Raw genomic sequence first — 14,564 nt, 5'->3', positions numbered from 1 at the left:
CACATGAAGGCTTTTATTGATAAGAAATCTCAGCAGGTACAGCTTTTATCTCTCAGACACAAAAAACGCGTACTTGCCAAGACTTTGTTATTTACACAGAACCCTTCATTACTGTGCTAAGGGCCATGGATTGGTTATCTGCAATGTTCCAAATTCCATGTTCCAATTTAAGAAACTTGAGAGGGAGGCGCACTGGGAAATCATCATGCGCCTCGGAGGCCCCGGCTTGTTTGAACTTCCCGCTTTGGAGGGTCGCGAATGGCGCTTTCTCCCTCCGCGAAGGCGACGAGGCCCTCGCCGTGAAGGGAGCAGGGCCTTTCTGGAAGCCTCCGCCTCCCGAGACCCGGCTCTGCGCTTCTGAGGAGGTTTCCGTGGTGCTCTCCCCGTCGTCATGTCGACGGGCTTCTCTTTCGGGGCCGCCACCATGCCTTCGGCGACGGCCTCAGCGGCTGGGACTGGAGGCGGCGGCGGCTTCTCCTTTGGGGCCACCCCCAGTTCAACTGGAGGACTAAACTTTGGGACATTGGGCTCAACAGCTACTCCAGCAACAACAACAGCTTCATCTGTAGGCTTTGGAACTGGACTCTTTAGTTCAAAACCTGCTACTGCTTTCACGTTAGGAGGGGCTAATACAGGAACAGCGACAACTATTGCTACAGGATTAACATTAGGCACACCTGCATCTACTTCTGCCACTACCACAGGCCTTAGTTTAGGATTCAGCAAACCTGCAGGATCAGCTACACCATTTGCTTTGCCAATCACTTCTACCTCTTCTGGTCTCACACTTTCTTCTGCCCTCACGTCAGCTCCAGCAGCAGGAACTACTGGCTTTACGTTGAATTTGGGAGGCACTGTTCCACCAGCCACAAGTGCATCCACAGGCCTCTCCCTGGGGGGAGCCTTGACTGGTTTAGGAGGCCCACTCTTCCCAAATGCAAGTACATCTACAACAGGGCTTGGACAGAATGCATTTGGTTTGACTCTTGGAACAGCTGCAGCACCTGCTGCTGCAGTTAATGGAGGCCTTGGTGGCATAGACTTTAGTAGTTCTTCGGATAAAAAGAGTGACAAAACAGGAACAAGAGCAGAGGATAGTAAAGCCCTAAAAGATGAAAATCTACCTCCAGTAATTTGCCAAGATGTTGAAAATCTCCAGAAGTTTGTCAAGGAACAGAAGCAAGTTCAGGAAGAAATTAGTCGAATGTCTTCCAAAGCAATGCTTAAAGTTCAGGAAGATATCAAAGCTTTGAAGCAGCTTTTATCGGTAGCTGCCAGTGGATTACAAAGAAATACTCTTAACATTGATAAACTGAAAGTGGAAACTGCTCAGGAACTTAAAAATGCTGAAATAGCATTAAGAACACAGAAAACTCCTCCTGGCCTTCAACATGAAAATACAGCACCTGCAGATTACTTCAGGATATTGATTGAACAGGTACACGCTTTGGTCACATCCCGCCTCGACTACTGCAACGCTCTCTACGTGGGGCTGCCCTTGAAGACGGCCCGGAAGCTTCAGCTAGTCCAACGCGCGGCAGCCATGGTGTTAACGGGAGCAGGACGCAGAGAGCATACAACGTCCCTGCTGTCCCAGCTCCACTGGCTGCCGATCCGCTACCGGGCCCAATTTAAGGTGCTGGTATTATCCTACAAAGCCCTAAACGGTTCCGGCCCAAAATACCTTGCAGACCGCATCTCGGCCTATGAGCCCACGAGGGCCTTGAGATCATCCGGGGAGGCCCTTTTCTCGGTCCCGCCTGCCTCACAGGCACGTCTGGCGGGGACGAGAGAGCGGGCCTTCTCGGTGGTGGCCCCCCGGCTGTGGAACACCCTCCCTGTTGAAGTTAGACAGGCGCCCTCCTTGTTGGCCTTTCGTAGGAGCCTGAAAACATGGCTCTTCGAGCAGGCCTTCAACTGAGAGTATCTTGAACGACACTGGAATGGACTAGGATTATGAAATTGGCTATGACCCCAGGACCTGACGAAGCGGATTTTTTAGTATAAGTATTTGTCATGTTGTATTGTCTGGTTTGTATTGTCTAGATTTATTGTACACTGTCCTTTTTTGTTGCTGTTCACCGCCCCGAGTCGCCCTCGGGCTGAGAGGGGCGGTCAATAAATGCAAAAAATAAATAATAAATAAATAAATAAATGTTGGCGATGTACTTGCCATTAGGTGGAGTGGAAAAGGCTTAGCTTGCACCTGCTTGGATTTAGAGGCATATCACAAGGCACCAGACAGTAGAACAGATATATCCCTATCTTGTAGCTGGTATTTCAGCTGACAAGTGTCATGTGTGTATTTTGCTGATATCCTGAGGAGCTCCTGTTCCTAAGAGCCACTTAATTCCTCAGATTTATTCTGAAGCAAGAAAAATTGAGGTCTCCACCATCCAATTTTGGATCTGAGGGGGCTTTCTTTATTTCAATTAGAACAGTACCTATATAAAATAATGAAAATAATATACATAGTACAAAAACACATTACACACCACCAACCGTTTCTAAACAACAAACTATTCAAACTCAAAGAACAATTGCAAAATAAAAATAATTACTAAACAAAGAAAGACAAAAGGGAAAATGACTTACAATATGACTTTTAATTTCCTCATCAATGGTATATCTGATACTAAATCCTATTTCTCCCATTTTCATGTTACGTCACACTTCTATGTCTTAATCTTTTAAAATTTTAATTCTCTAACCCCACATTTAGTACATCTCTTCCTCTCTTCCCAATCCTTCATAAATTCCTAATAGATCTTTTTCTCTTATCAGTTTGAAGGGGACTTCCAAGTCAAAGCATAGCTGATTTAAAAAATCGGTTGCCTATATCACGGTGCTCCTTTCTCTTTGCATGACCCCTGAAGGATAAGAAATACCCAGAAAGACATATTTACTAGGCTACTTTGCATGATACTATAACCTTTGTGGGGAAGAATTCCATTCTGATTAAAAACAAATCTTTTTGAACAGTTAATAAATTTTTAAGGTCAAACAGAGAGCTGAAATTCAAGACATAATGTTTTTAAAGTTCAGGTAAAGCCGTAAATCATATTGTTAGCTGAAAAAGATGCAAGACGTTTTCTTTACCTGGTTATAAAAGCTCTACTATTATATTTTCAAATAAATGAGCAGAACTCTGGGATTAATGGAACATTTTTTTACATAATTGGGATACCAGCCTCAGCCTCTAAAATAAGTAATATGGAATACTTGTTAATCATTTTTGTGGTTATTTTTTTCTGTCCCTTAGGAAACAGGCTGATTCTGTGACCTTTTCAGCTTAATTCTAATGCTGTAGTTTTCATGTGAGTGGTATTCAACTCATTGTTTAATATTACTAAAACATAAAAGATATTGTCATAGAACTCAATGTATTCAAAGTGAAACAACTGCCTTACTTTTATTTGAGCATAAGCTTTCTGAAACTTAAAAACTATTGGCTACATATTTTAAAGCAGTTACATAATTGTACCTGGGAAACACTAACCAAGACCAATTTAAGGATTAAACACTGACAGTTGATAGCTTCCATTTTCCAGGGGTAATGACTCTATTTTGTTGAAAAAAAACTATCCAGCTTACTGAAAGATGTCCCTCAAATAGATTCAGTATCTTGGATAGTCTCATTAAAATTTAGATTAAAACTAAAATACTAAAAGATTGCTACATGGACATGGAAGCCACAAAGTGCCAATTTGAACTGGACATGAAGTAATAAATCCTTCTTTCAAGAGAACCCAAAAACATTAGAGAAAAGCCAACAGCAATTTGTAACTAAATCAAGTTTTATAAGACACTGAACCACAGTTTCCAGTTCGTTTTTGAGATTTAAGCAAGTGGTGCTGACACCAGGATATCTGAATGAATTTTTTTTAATCACATATAGTCAATCCCACATTAGTGAGTTTAACTTTTGTGGTTTTGATTACCGGCAGCCCCCCACATTTACTTGGGTTAGTAAACCTCTAACGGTCCTTCTACACTGGTCTTTTACTGCAGCTTGGAGTTGGTTTGAGAGTGACTGGTTTTTCTGTGCAAGTGATTAAATTGACAGGTTTGGAACTAGTTTGAAGCCAGTAAATTGATTGCATTAACCATGGAACCTGGGACCTCTTCATATGGGGCAAATTTTGGCAGCAACTTCAGTTGCACAGCAACTTTGCCACAGAGCCCGCCTGCTCCCCCATCACACTGTAGAAGTACTTCCAGGGCAGCTGTGTGGCAAAACTGGTGTTGAACTGGAGTCACTGCTGAAAAAAAACTGGTAGCGGCAACATGGGAGGCTTTCCATGTTGCATTGCCCTCAATGGGGCAAGCTGGCTGATGGACACTTCACCCCATGTCATGAGGTAGGGGGAAACCAAGACAGTGCAGGGGGAAGGATGACAGGTCGCATTGTCCCTTGGGGAGGCGCCACCAAAATCACAGCAATCTGCTGCGATCCACGGCAATTCCAGCTGCGCATGTGACAAGGTTTCTTTCCTCAAACTGCTTTGTGGGTATTTTCTTCCCATTTCCAGGAGAGCTGTGCATCAGCACTCCAAAAGCATAGGTCTGAAAACTCAAATGTGAGAAAAGTGTACAAATATCTTCAGAGAGTGTTTGGGAGACTTTTGAGCAATTTTGGAACCTTTGAGAGCCTTGAGATATCACAAAAATTGTCCTGAAGGGGCATACTTTGTCTACCCTAGATAAATGGATAGATTTGGGTTTGGGGATCTCTAGTTGTAAGTATTTTTGCTAAATTCATACTATCAAAAGTCAACAATACAGATTTCAATTTTGCAACAAACTCATTAGAGAGCCCTTAGATATTTCCTCTTCTTTGTCATTCTGAGACTCCTCAACTGGAACATGGTAGATAATAATATTGACTCCACGGTCATTGGCAAGCAGTTTTGTCAGGTGAAGCACTGTGAACACTAAAATAATTATGCAAGAGTAATATATTATTATTGGAAAGCACAATGAGACCAATAATAATTAACCTCCAGCCTTATTGGTGAGTACTCTAGCACTATGTGCAGGATTCAGTACATTTTCAGTGGTATGCCAAAAACCAATTTAGAATGAATTCTGGGAAGGATGTATTTCAAGACCATTTCCTCACAAACTAAGATGATAAGATACTGGTCCAAACTGCCACTGTATAAAAATGGTAATGAGTGGGAAAAAGCCTCCATAAAGACATACTGTGGTCTAAATAAAGTCAGGCTTGGTTATTAAGCAAAGAGCATTGAATAATTCATCAGAAGTGACTTCCTTGCCTAATTAGCTAGCATAAATACTTCCATTTAACTAGAGGTCATGCAAATTTCAGATGAATGTCCTCCAAAATGGACCACAACAGTTGAGTTGAGTGTTCCACAGATCTATTTCTTTACCACCCTGGAGTCTGCCTGACAGCCACACTTCAGCATTATTCCCTTCCAGTCTGAATATACTGAAAATCTATTGTGCTCTCAGATTCCTTTTTTCAAGACTCCATCTTGTCCTCTATATTGATTAATGTCTACATTAAATCACCAGGTAGATCATGCAGGCATGGGGTTGTCTCAATGATATTCACATATGAATTGATACTTTTCCCCCTCTTTTCCTTCCATTTCTTTTCAAGAATATGATCCAAAACTTGAATTTTTCAAGTGCTGTCTGACAGCAAAGACTTTCATCATGACACATATGTTCCTGGTCAAAAAGTAGATTGACAATAGGATAGAACTATTGAGATAGAATTACTGACCACCAACATTTAGAGTTGTCATGAAAGATACACCTGGAGCTTGTAAGTATAAAGGTAATGGCTGGAAGTACCTTTCTCTAAATTCGTTTAATGTGTGAGTGCTGCCCATTCTTGGAAGGCAGGATATCATTTTGGTGCTATATTTCAATAAGTCCTAGACTATACTGCTATACACTACTTTATATGGGCTAGACTCAGAAGGCATTCCACTAAAGTTATGACTGTGGCCAGTCCAGCAGATTGCGTGATTCTTTTACCATTCAAGTACTTTGAGTTTCAAACTCTTTCCTAGCTCAGTTCAAGGAGCTGGTGTTTGCTTTGAAACTCCTTAGTGGATTCAGGTCAGGATAACTTAATTATCTAAGGATATTTTTAAAAGCATGCCATGCATTGCATCTACTACAATTCTCAGATTATACAGAGTGAGAGGATTGTTGTGAACTTCTCATGGGTGAAAGAAATTCTCAAAATTTTAAGGAGTGCTATATTTGGAAAACAGCAGATATATTGCCTCCCCCCCACCCCACAAAGTCTAATTTTGTCAAGTTTGTATTTTTGCAGCTGTTAAAAGTGACAGAGCTGTACTGCTGTAGCAATAGGGGTAGATAGCAGAAGAAGACATCACATTTTCCTCCAATACTTCTAGATTTTCATTACCTCCTCCTACAGCAAGGTCAGGAATAGTTACATCTTGCCTGGTTGGAAAGGGAGAGTTTCCAGTGCAGTTCTTGAAGCTTCATAAGCCCCTAGTTCAAAACAACAATAACTTCCACAAACAGCAATTATGTCCAACCTTCTCAAACAGATGTATGAGGCCCTTTCCACACTGTGTCTGATCCCAGATTATCTTTCAGTGCAGACTCATATAATCCAGTTTAAAGCAGATCATCTGGGATCAAATGCTGGGATATAGGGCAGTGTAGAAGGGGGCAGAGTCTGTTTTGATATAGCAAATATTATTCCCACTGATCTGTTAATGCCTAGTTTGATGTTGCTTGTGGCATCAGACCAACTGAGAAGAGCCAAATTTAAGAAACAATATTTTTATTGAGAAAAAAAGAAAAAAGTAATATTGATGTTTTTTTCCAAATATATTTTCAATGTTATTGCAATGTTTATGCCAACATATAAACACACACTTTAGTAATATAATAGGATTATCAGATTCAAAACTGGGGAGAATGTCTGAGCCTATAATGGTTCTATAGAATTAGGGATTTCAACAGATTTTGCTTGTCACACCTAACAAGCAACAGCTGCTTCTATGCAGCCTTTGAAAGTACAGGAGACCTTTTCAGTTTTTACTCTGGCAACTCTGAATATAGATATAGAGAGAGATGAAAGTGAGTGAGAGAGAGAAATATAGCCGCAGTAGGATGGATGATGCTTGTACTGTATGGAATTTTGAAATAACTTTGTACATTTCAAAATGAATCAACAAAGGGTTCCTTATATAATCCTTATATTAAAACAAGAATGGGCTTAAATTGAACTTGGTAGCACTTTTTGGCCACGTGGAAGAGATACTCAGTTTCCCAGGGAAAGACTACACATTGAAGATACCAACATATATAGCCCTATTCTAGGTATCTATCTATGTGTACCAGCGAGAGGAAGGATTTGCTACAGGCATTTTGTATACAAAGAAATATATTCAGTGGAGAGGAAAAGATTATTTCTTTTTGGGAAATTTGTAGTAGAATGAAATCTAATTTTTAACTATTTGGGACTTGAAGCAAGCAGCTTGCAGATTACTGAAAGATTCCTTTGTTGATCTGAATTTGCTGGAAAGAAGAAAACACATCTAGCATATGCTAATGACAATATGCACTGTGCATTTTACTGCAGTTCATCATAATTCTGAACAAAGAGAAATATTACAGATGCTACAAATATTGTTGGCCAGCTGTGCTCCTTCTGGGGTACAAAATATTACTGCTTAATTGGGTAAATCCTTCTAATGGTCTCACCGTAGTGTGCATGATAAGCTGTTTGTAATTATCACCAGCTCCCTCACTTAACCTAGGATTTTATTTTCCCTAATATTAATTTTTCTCCTTATCTTCACTGCTCCGTGTGCTTAGTTACCCTTTGCAAAATTGTCCGCTTGTTATCTTTGCCTCAAGGGAAAAACCTCATATTGTTAACAAAAACACATGAGGTGTTTTATTATTAGTGATTGTTGCTCTTCCTACATTTGGAGGCTTTCAGATTTGTTCCTGAGAATTCACATTTACATGTAAATGCAAGATTGAACTTCTGGTCAGTTTCATTCAAGATAGAGAAAAATGCAATTCTCTATACATTTAACAAATTTATTTTAAGGACTGAAAAATACAATATTTGCTACTAAGCAGTGCTTATGAGTTAGTTTAGTTCTTTAGAAAGTCAGCCTTCAATGGAAACTATACCTGAGAAATTATTGTATCATCCATTTCTAAAACATGCTTGCCATAATCTGTCATGTAATGGTAGGCAAAACAAAAGCTGCCACTTAGCAGGGTATTTATTAGGAATGGTCAAAACAGGGAGGGAAATTTTGTGTTATGTTTGAATCCACTCTCATGCAGACAGTTATTCAGTACTAGATGAAAGACTGTCCATGCAGACAGTTATTCAGTACTAGATGAAAGACTTTGGGTATTTGGGTATTTTCTGCTCACATTTACTCATTATTTGTTTGAATTGAAAAACAACATCACATGGCTATGTTCTCACCACCCCCCCCCCTTTTTTGTCGTGTCAGGAGCGACCTGCAAGTCGCTTGTAGTGTGAGAGAATTGGCCGTCTGCAAAGATGTTGCTGTTGGGGTTCAGCCTGAGTTTGAACTTGAACCTGATTCTCTGTTTGTTCCTCCTGATGCTAATGAAAGTATATTTACTGATGCTAGTGGAAATGTACCTTTTGATGCCAATGCTCCTGAAATTAGTGAGGAAGAAACTGCTGTAGGTTTGGAAAATGCCAATGTTCCTGAAATTAGTGAGGAAGGAACTTCTGTAGATTTGGAAAATGAAAGTACCAGTGTTCATGAGAATGTTTCAGAGAGAGACCTTGAACTTTCCCTCCCTTCTGCACCTGTTAACTGTAATGACAACAGAAGGGGCCAAATTTGGGAAGACAGAAGTAAATCACTCAGTTTGCGTCGATCCTCCCGAATTCAAGAATTAAAAACATTGGCTTCAAAACAGAAGGGCGGTTCACGGAACCAATTCTTGAGTTTTAATTGCAATACGCCGAGCTGATTGTCTCAGTTCAGGCATCGTTTCGGAATTGATGAAGACGTTGGCAGTTCTCCCGGTTCCCTGGCCATAGTTTGGGAAGATTTCTAGGATATCAAGTACGGTTAGTGGATTGCTAACAGATTCCAGTATTTCCCAGTGAGGCTTTTGGTTTTGCTTTGTCCATTTAAATTCATGTTTGCTGATTTTGCTGTGGCTTTTGACTTGCATTTTTCCTTTATTTTGTAACCATTTTTCTTCAAAAAAAAAAAAAGGATTGTTTTTCACAGCCAAGTGTGGTGGATAGTTATCTTAGGGCCTCGTTCCCTGCTCTGGATTGCAACAGTTGCCCAGGGGAAGCCCGGATGATTTTGATGTTTTATCATCCTTGTGGGAGGCTTCTCTCATGTCCCCATGGAGTTGATAGAGGGAGCTATCCTGCGACCTGTCGGCACCGGGGGCTCCTTTCTCATCCCTGATGGGTCTTTGCTAATGAGACAAAAGAGCAAAAGCCAACCCAAACTAAATCACACAGCAAAGAGTTGCAGATCCTAATTAGTTCCGTCTATTTTAGTATTCTTTTTCCAGAGGTAAGAGCAATTATAGATATATGTGGAATCATCACAGATATGTCTGTGTGACAATTTCTGCTTTCCACACAGACATCATCCATTCGTTTAAAAAAATAAAGGATGGATTCAGGCTCGGTCCTGCTTAGAGTAAAACCAGTGGAATCAATAGAAGAAGTTAATCATCACCAAATTAAACCCCACTGAGTCACATGGCTTACTCTAAACATGATTAAATATGGATCCTTTCCTATATGTGTCCGTAAGTACTACAATATTGTTCAGCACATTCACATCGTTCCATGAATTGCTGTGTATTTTCATGCACCCTTTTTAATTTTCTTATGAAACTATTTCCAGAAACTCAATGGTTAATTTACAGCATAGTGCAAACATATTTACTGCAAACACATTTCAATTATTTTTAATAAAGCTTGTTCTTACTTAAGTGTGTTTAGTACTGCAGGCCAAGTACTATCATTGAAAGCTAAAATTTATTTCTATACCTTAAGAGCACAAAACCTAGTTTTTGAACATGTGTCCACCTGTGTCATCTTTCACTTTGAAATATAAGTCCCGATGGCGTGATTATACTCACTGCTTGTTTTCAGTCATTCCCTAGTACTTCCTAACTGAGAATCTGCTTCCCTGCCCTTTCGCCCTTGCCTGACACTTTATTGAAGCTATGAGCTGACATTTTCAGTGAAATCCCAAGACTGATTAACAGCCAATGTAGTCCTTTTCACAGTAATGGCAATTTTGGCTCAGTGTACATTGCTTTTATATTTGGATCTCCTGAATCACATTTGCTATTGTGTTTCTTAGTTATCCAGTATGGCGAAGTCTATTGGGGAAAATGAGAAAGTATTCAAGATTTTCTTCTGTAAAACAAGGAATTGAAACAAGGATTATATAAAATTATTATTGTTACCCCTTCAAAAACTATAATTTGTAAGAACTCATTTAGGGGGAAGTCATGAGAACATTGGGTATTCAACTACTTGCACCTGCCCATGTCTTTTGTAAACATGGTTGCTATAATTATAATACCATATGTTACCCGTGATTGACATAATATGATTAATATAACACTTGTGCCAGTCCTTCTAAAGCTGCTTAAGCGTTATGTATCACTTAGCAACACTTCGCTAAAGATTAACAGTTTGTCCTTATTTCTTCTGGAACTGTTAAAACAAATATCAGAAGTTTTAGAAATATTATAATTGCTGTTTAAGTTTTTTTAAAAAAAAATCACTGAAGGACAGAGCTTCATCTGTTATTTTTATGTGTGTGTGTGTGCGCATTGCATTGTGTTAATGAACCCCAAAGCAATAAGAACAAACTGTCAATGAGATCCTGCCAAAAAACTTCAATTTAGCATCATTTGGGCAATGTGCCACATTTGGCAATGGGCCACTTGTAATTTGGTTATTTGGAGATGTATGCAAACATGATCACATCTCTCTATCTCAGTGTTGCTTGTCAGTAAGATGGTAGCTGAAGGAAGTTCATAATCTTTGATCATAATCTTTGATTCTGTCATGCTAAAGCATTTCTTCATGTGAGAGTCTATCCAGGGTAGAATTCTATAGTCATTGATCTATACAAAATATATTTCCATTATGAATCAAAAGCCAAAAATTATTAATCTTGCTTAGTGACATGTAAAATAATATACATGTTTATAGGGCAGCCACCTAAAATGGTACCTCTCTGGTAAGTTTTTTTTTCTTATTTGACTATGCTTCCATCATGAAATGATTTATGTTAAAGATAAAGCTAGTCAAAAAGTTTGAATATTGTAAAGTCCAGTCTGTATCGACTTAACCTTCATCTATAGAGTGAATGTGTGAATTACAATGTAATTATCTTGTCTAGTTTTTTCAATTTAGTACTTGGCTCAAAATAAAAATAAAAATAAAATAAATTCCTATGATGAAGAAATATGTCAAGGAATGCATTGCTTCTGAGAATATATAGTTTAAAAAGTAAATGCCCAATATTCTTCTAGGCTTGAGCAAGGTAGAGAAAGTGAGGGGAAAATCAAGTATCCTAGGTGAATGCTTCAGGAGTAAGTGGAACACTAACATTATTGTAGCAACACCAACAGCAAGATCTCATATATGCCAGTTACCTTATTGCTACCCTGCAGAAGTGGTATCCTCAAACTCTGAAAAGGTACTCCTTGGTGTTTCCTTGATTCTAAGATGTGTCAGCAGTGACAGCGATATAACTGTTATCTGCCATGCAGCTGTATAATAAAAAGAAGACATTTAATGACCTTTTTTTTGACAAGTAAAGTGCAGTGAAGGGTCTCCCCATAAAGAGATGTGTACCCCACGGCATTCCGCTGCTCCCCGCTACCCCAGCCGGAAGTGAGGCCAAAGATTCTCTAACGGCCTAACTGGAAGTTCCAGAACTAGACGCTAAACTACTGCAAATGTTTTATCCTCGGCGTCTGCACCTGGCCATGCAGGAACCGAGGATAAAATGTCCTTCTTGGGATGCAGACCCAAACTTCTCTGTATGCAGCGGCATGCAGCCGCGTGTCATCGAAAATGTCTATGCGTGTCAATGCTGACATGCATGTCATAGGTTCGCCATCATGGATTTAGACTATTATTTCCATTTTTGAGCCTTTTAGATTTCTAATTTTAGTTCCTCCCTCAGTTTTATAACACTGTTGTTGTGGCTCAGCTGGAGCCTCAGTAAGAGCAGGAAGAGGATGATGGGTTTCAGATTTCTGAACATGTTCCTATTGTTGATACAGATGATGTTGATGCTGAAGACGAGGGATTGCCTTTGCTCTGAACACAAAGACCATCTACACCATGCTGTTTGACTGGATCTTGTGAAAATAGATGCTGTGAAGTTCATGCTACAGAATCATACGAGTAAACACTTTCCCAGCATGAAAGCATTCCTTTGACCTCTAACCTCTCTCTTGTTTGCAAGCCTTGTACTCTCTTGAATTGCAAGTGATCCTCCCTATCTAAATCTGCAGAGCCTTCAAGGTCGAATAACTCATTATCCTGGAGCTGGGAATCGGTAGCCTGAGAATCAGCAGGCAGAGAGCTCACAGGCTGGTTCGCCTCCTCCACCTGCACCTGTGAAGTTTTACTAAGATCAGAAACATCTTCTAAGACAACATCCCTTCCCATGGGAAACTGGAACTCCTTGTCTTCAGCATCAACATCGTCTGTATCAATAATAGGAACAGGTTCAGGAATCTGAAACCCATTATCCTCTTCCTGCTCTCCCTGAGGCTTCCAGCTGAGCCACAACAACTGTTTTCTTATACAGTAGGCCACTGTTGTCTGCTGAGGCTTGGCTCCAGGACCCCAAAATCCATGGGTGCTCAAGTTCCATTATATACAATTGTGTAGTAAAATAGTGTCCCTTGTATAAATAACAAAATCAAGGGTGGGTTTTTTTTAATTTTGTTTTGGGTGGTAGGGAATATTTTCAAGCTATGGATGTTTAATCCATGGAGAGAAATGGCTGACTGCATGGCAGCCGATTGTTTTATAGTTAGGCTTACAGTACTTTAAATTTTGTTTGTGTGCTTGTTTGTGTATATTTATAAGCTGCCTTCAGTTGGAAATGTTGGGCATTAGTTTTGGAGCTTTTATTTGTTGGGAGTTTTGGATGGTATGATTTAGATGGTTATATCTTGGATGGCTTCTTTGTATGCTTCCATTTACCCCATCCTGACGATCATATTGGTGGCCTACAGATAATATTTCTCCAGGTATTGCTAAATCCTGATTAATTCTTTGGCATGTTTCCGCTGGAAGCCAAAAACATAATTAATTTCAAGAAAAATATTATTCAAAACTTCACATATAACTGAAATTACGTTCAAAAAGTCTGCATAATAAGAAAGCCTACTTATTTGGTCAGGAGTTCTGATAGTAGCAACAGTAATAGCAGGTGGTTTGGAAAATGTAGGTGGATTCTTTTGCACAAAATAAAACATACTAAAATCAGATATAAGAGGTCCATATGGTGTAACCTTCGGCACACATGCTGTGTAGGCGATAGTTGTACATCTGCAACTGCATGTGCTGACTCTGTCATAGACAACTTGTCAGATGCCTGGTTCTGGGTGCTGAAAACTCGTTTTACTTATTAAATACAGTCATATGGCATTACCAAAATAGAACTTTCTCAGATGATCTGTTTTTGTTGCTTTTGCCTGGAATAAACTGTTCTTGTATTGACTCAGGAAGAAAGAGGGGACAGGACAAATCGCAAAGGTGTTGAATCAGGGCCTGACATTGAGTGGTCTGAACCAGAGGGTTTGGAGCCAGTACTTTTAGTGAATACAGCTGCCAGTTTAAATACATTTGCCAAATTTAATTCAAAGAGAAAACATAATGAATGACTGTTTTATGGTTGGAGTCCCTTTTTCCTTTATCCCCAATAATAGACTTATATTAGTATGCACAGTCTGAAATAAAATAGGAGAAGCCCCCAATTTTATTTTAATAAAAAACTCAAGTTTTCATCAGAAAGCCTTTAATCTGGTTGTCATACTTCCTGAACAACAACAGTGATTCTATAAAAAATTCTATCTTTGCTAGCAAATGTTAGCTGCATAGAGGTATTGAAAAAAATCTGTTTGTTTATTGAAGTTCTATCAACAGGGTGTCAGCTCTTCATAGAATGAAAGATTTTCATTCTGCATTCTGGGACTGAACAAACAACTTATATTAGATTCTGAAATGATAAATAATGACTGTTGTAACAAGTACTCATCTACATGCATTTTATTCCTAAGGGATGGAGTTAAGTCATAAAATAAACCTCATCTAACTATTAGCAACTCAGCCTCTACTTCTCATTTCCATTCCCTTCAGACTTATGTTATCTCTTATGCTGGCAAACATGTTTCAAAAGCTTGTTTATGTTTTAGGTTGACTCCTAAAACATAAACAATATAATCACGGGCTTTCTTTGGGCTGAGATGATATAACCATAGAGACAAACAACACTTGCTCTGTGGTGGCAAACTAGGAA

The 14,564-nt window shown here is 39.4% G+C and overlaps 1 pseudogene; it reads left to right on the top strand.

Moving 5' to 3' along the window:
• Window positions 1-212: 212 nt before the first annotated feature.
• Window positions 213-12,384, top strand: LOC137097130 (nucleoporin p58/p45 pseudogene; annotated as a pseudogene).
• The last annotated feature ends 2,180 nt before the right edge of the window (window positions 12,385-14,564 follow it).

The sequence above is a fragment of the Anolis sagrei genome, chromosome 5 (assembly GCF_037176765.1).
Source record: "Anolis sagrei isolate rAnoSag1 chromosome 5, rAnoSag1.mat, whole genome shotgun sequence".
Lineage (NCBI taxonomy): Eukaryota > Metazoa > Chordata > Lepidosauria > Squamata > Dactyloidae > Anolis > Anolis sagrei.
Note: the sequence above shows the minus strand (reverse complement) of the source record. Positions and strands in the feature narration are given on the sequence as shown.